General features: G+C 23.7%; 1 non-coding gene across 1 annotated transcript; it reads left to right on the top strand.

The window, feature by feature from the left end:
- The first annotated feature begins 1,093 nt into the window (after positions 1-1,093).
- Trnaa-cgc (transfer RNA alanine (anticodon CGC)) lies at positions 1,094-1,165 on the top strand. Its single transcript has one exon. It is a non-coding gene; the product is annotated as a tRNA-Ala (tRNA).
- The last annotated feature ends 4,271 nt before the right edge of the window (positions 1,166-5,436 follow it).

Below are 5,436 nucleotides of genomic sequence, written 5' to 3' on the forward strand. Positions count from 1 at the left end.
ATTATAAATAAAATAGCAGGTAACGGTAAAAAATAATAAGTTTTGAGATACCAAATTTAAGATAGGTAAACAAATCTCAAAACAAATTTACCTGAATATCTTTGAATAAAAGTCTAAGCTTCTAATTTTTTTTCAATAAAATCACGACTTAGTGACTTACATAGCTTAAATATTTTTGCAATTGTGGTAACTTAAAAAACTTCATACTATAAATTAACAGTGTATTATTTGACTTATAAAGCTTAATTACTTTTAATTTTTTTTCTATTCTCTAAAAAATGTTAAAAATACATTATATTTTTTCTAATTAAATTTAATTTAAATATAATTAAACTTGTTAATTGGATGCGACCAATAACACATTTGTTGTGTTTTGTGCATGTTTATATACATTCAAATGACGTATTTATATCTTAAACAAAAAACGAAACTTTTAAATCTGTTTTAGTGAGTAAATTTTTTAAAACTTTAATACTAGTACTCTATTATCAAATGTTGAAGTTAATGAAAAACCGTTGTTTTCGATAATTTTTCAATCAATAATTGTTGTCTAAAATAAGTATTTTATCTAAAATTTTAAATAACGATTGTTATCATTTAAAACATAAACATTTATAAGTTAATTATAAATTACGTTTCGTTTCACTAACTAATACTTAATCATTACTCCTTTACTTGGTATGATTTAGCCTCAGTCTTTATTAAAACTAAACTAAAAAAAAAATTAAATTTTTGTTTTTTTAAATTGTTTAATAAGGTTTGAAATAAATAAAAATAAAAATATTGAAAGTTTCAATACAGGCAAAATAAAAGTATATTGTTATTAGCTGTTAAGAAAAAAGTACAATTAAACAAGTTTTTTTTATAATTCATTTACATAAAAAAAAACAATTAAATTCTTATATTCACAGCCTACTTAATCATTAGTAATATTTAAGTTTATACTGTGCAGCACACAGTGTTAAGAAAGATATATAAAACATTAAAATATATAAAGCAAATTGCTATAAACCCACCAAGTGGCGATGTGGCTGTGCAAAATTATATAAAAACATTCAAATATATAAAACAAATTATTGTTTAGCAAACATGTGGGGATGTAGCTCAGGGGTAGAGCGCGCGCTTCGCATGCGTGAGGCCCCGGGTTCAATTCCCGGTATCTCCACTTTTTTTTATTTTATAGACTTAATTCAACAAATACTAATTTTTATGAACCTAAATTTTAATATCTACAACAATGTACTAAAAACAGGATATAGTTTTTCAAAAGCTTTGATTTTTGTAGAAAAACACTTACAAAACTCGATATGATAAAATATACATTTATACAGTTAAAAAGTTTTTTTTAGTTTATAGTTTTTCTTATAAAAAAAAATTAAACATATCTATATAAAATCAAGAAGTCTAACTATAATCGTTAAACTGATTTATTCTCTAAAACCTACTATGCTTTAGTTTAGATAGTTTTAATGTAAGTTTTTTACAGATTTAGATTTATGTTTTTTTTTTAATTTAAGTGATTAATAACTTAAAAAACTTATAAACTAATTATTTATATAATAAATTCTATTCAACAGAAAATAGAAATATAAGTATTTCTTTGAAGAATTTGATATCTTTTAAATTAAATTGTTTTGTTTCAATTTGTTTTCCAACTGTTGCTATATCAACTTTTTGTTGCATATGTATAAAATCTTATTTAAGGAAACATAAAATGATTAATTTCTTTTGTATTGAAGAAAAGTCTAAAGAAAATAAAAGTCTCTAAAAATAATTAAAACATCGAATTTTTTTTTAATTATGGATTTTTTCATTTTTTTTTTAAATTGAAAATCAAACAAAACAGCTTTTATAAGCCTAAATTGTAATAATTTCTTTCTTTTTACATAAACTAAGTTTATTTAAATGTATTAGAGTTGTTTTTAGTCCTATCAATTACAAAATATTTAAACATTGTCTCGTAATACTAAATTTTGAAAAATCAAAATTGTTTTCACAGCAAGTATTGTTCATTAGATATTCAGCTGAAGTTGATTTTTTCAGGTAGATGTAAAATTTGCACGAGCAGACAAATTTGCTCGAGGTGACTAAATTAAACGAAAATACTTTTGCACGAAGACACTTTTGCATGGTTACATTTTTGCACGGGTTGAACTTTTTATATATTTTTTGAGTTTTTTGTATTATTGTTTTTTTTACTTTTACTCTTACCCCTAACCCTTACCCTCAGTAAGTAATTAATTTTTCCTTTTGTTTTTTATTAACTTTAATATATTATTTAAATTTATTCTTTCTTTAATTTTTTGTTATGTTTTATTTACTGTCGTGCAAAAATGACCCTCCGTGCAAAATTGACTCTTGGTTCAAAATTTTCTTTGTAAAAATTTGTCTTCATGCATCAGTATTTTCGTGCAAAACAGACCGTTCGTGCAATTTAGTCCCATTGTGCAATTATGTCTTCGTGCAATTTTGACCTTCCTTCATCTTTTGAGCGTGTGATTAGGAGATAAAATATATACATAACATTCCTTGTCTGTAGCTTGTCGTCGATGTAACAAATGCTTAACAGTTTTTTGTAACTAGTCTAAGTTTTGTTCATTAGCAAAGTTTTATTTTTAAACTATGTTTTGATAATTTTTTTAATATTAGAAATAATCAAAACGCTTTAATACGAAAAGAACTATGAAGTTTTTTAGAATTTACTTAATTTCTTGTGCAAAATTAAAAATTTAAAAAAATATATATTTCAATAATCTTGTTTTTTTTTAAAGCTTTAAAAATTATAAGATTTAAAAAATTATACAAAATTTTAAATTTATTCGAATGTTAAGTTTTAAACTTTTTCAGACTGTATGGATTAAAATAAACTTCAGTAATCAAAAATATATTTAAAAATTTTGTAATTTGAAGTATTACTTATACTATAATAATTTTTAATTAAAAAATTAAAATAAAAACAAGTATATTACTACATTAAACAGTATGTATACGTAATAAGTATTTTATACAAAGAGAAATAATTTAAAAGAAAAAGCTCAATAATTTCATTGAGCTTCGTACTTCAAACTGTATCTATTTAAAGTAAAACTATTTACTTAAATTGTTATTACAAGAAAAAACTATTTAAACAAAAATTTATTAACATGATTTTTAATTTGCCCAAAGCATATAAATGCATAAAATAAAAACTTTCTTTAGGTTAATCACAAAATGATGAACATTAAATAGTTGAATTTCAATTTGTTGAACTTTTCTATTTTTGATGCAATTTGTAGATCAGTTTTCTTAAATTTTTAATTTGAACAAATTTTATTGAAACCCATCAAAGCAAGCTTAGTGAATACCAATTCAGTTCAGAATGTTCTAATTCTATTATCTATATATGTATATACAATTGTTTCACAGTTCTGTTGAACAAAACAGATCTTCAGTTTAAGAGAGCCTCTATATATATATATATATATAGAGAGAGAGGCTCTCTGCAACTGAAGATCTATAATTTATTAGAAAAAATATAGATTATAAAAATAATTGTACATATTTTTCATAAGTTTAGACGCCTTAATCATCAGTCAATAAAAAAAAAGGTACTTTGCTAAACATAGATGCAAAAGTTATACAAAAAATAATACAAACAGTATGACGTAATATTGTGCATCATAAAAATTCAGTACAAAAATCGTTCGACAATCTAACTAATCAAAAAACTAAAATTAACAAAAACAACAGTTAAATGACTATAAACTACTTTAAAATTTATTGTTTTTTTATATTTATTAAGAGAAACATTTTCATATGTCGTCAAGACGATAGGAATTCACTTCTCTTATTTAAACAACCTTCCTTTTTTAACGCATACATAACGGCTGTTGATTCTTTTGAGCAGAGTCTAAAAACAGTTATTACTATCTGTAGAAGGTGTTCAAGTTTAAATAATAACCTTATTATATATATATATATATATAATAAGGTTATTATTTAAACATGAACTTCTTCCACATAGCCCACTTGAATTGCTTTCAAATAATTTATTGGAAAAGTACGATTTTAAAAATATCGGCACATATGTTTCATAAAGCTAAACTTTAATCATCAGAAAATTCAATTCAAACTAAAAAGCACTTACTAAACATAGATGCAAAAGTTATACAAAAAAATTAAGACAGTATGACTTAATATTGTGCATTATACAATGCAATACAAAAACTGATCTTCCATCTAACTAATCAAACAACTAAGTTTCACAAAGACCACAGTTAAGTGACTATAAAATACTTTAAATTTTGTTGTATTATAAGAGGAGATTTTTTATATGTCGACAAGACAAAGAAAAGTAGTATAAATCTATTTTAAGTAAAGTTGTAAAAACAACCATTAATTAGTTAATCCATAAAATTTAAGAAACGGTATAAACAATAAAAGTCACATACACTAGAATAAAGTGTATTTTATTTATTAAATGTTTGAAATGATGAAATCTAAGTTATAACAAAATCAAAATTAGATACAATTAAGAAGCAGATTTAGTTTAAATGTAAAAATTAAAAAACAAAAAACTTTAAATGTAAGAAAACATAGCACAAAAATAAAAAACTTGCTGTCAAGCCTACAAAGCACTAACTGATAATTAAATTACAGCGATATACATAAAGTCACAATGACTTAAATTACATACATATTGTATGTAATAATTATTAAAATAATTGGTTGTTGTTTTGTAAAGGAGCAGTCGGGTGTTTTAATTAAAGATCCTATACACAGATAATTCAAATATTAAATAATTAAACTGTGTTATATATGTAAGTTTAAATGTAAAACGTTAAACAACAAGGTGGTCATATGCTAAGAATAAACCTGCAGTAAAAAATCTCTAGCTCTATTGGGCGTAGAAGTTAAAAAGCACGGTTTATCTGTGATTTAAATACAGGCTTCCAATTAAACTTGGAATTTAACACATAAAGATGTGAAGAATTATAGTCGGAGGGTAAAGTGAATACATGAAATGTCGGAGCAATAAAGTGGCATGTGTAAAATAAAAATATACATAATAAATTAATGTAACTATGTTTTACTTATGGCATACAATTGTATTAATACATATTAAGTGAATGTGTGTGTTTATGTGAAAGTGAATGAATAATACGGAAGGTGAGAAAGCGCCAAGGTGTTATTTGAAGAAGAACCGTCGGTTGTGTACACTTTTAATTGAAATATTAGGTCTTTTATTTAGTAATTGTTTACTATCTTCTGCTGAAATTGTCATTCGTTCAAGGTTGCATACTTGGCAGATCTTGCAACCGCTACTTACTGATGTTATTGTTGGAATAGTGAAATATGCTGTATTCCATTTCTGGTTTTGTACTTCATTTATAATTTTATTATAATAATAATATCATTTTATATATTTATTTCACTTTACCCTCCGTCACTTTTATT

The sequence above is a fragment of the Thalia democratica genome, chromosome 1, assembly GCF_965202585.1.
Source record: "Thalia democratica chromosome 1, ktThaDemo2.hap1.1, whole genome shotgun sequence".
Lineage (NCBI taxonomy): Eukaryota > Metazoa > Chordata > Thaliacea > Salpida > Salpidae > Thalia > Thalia democratica.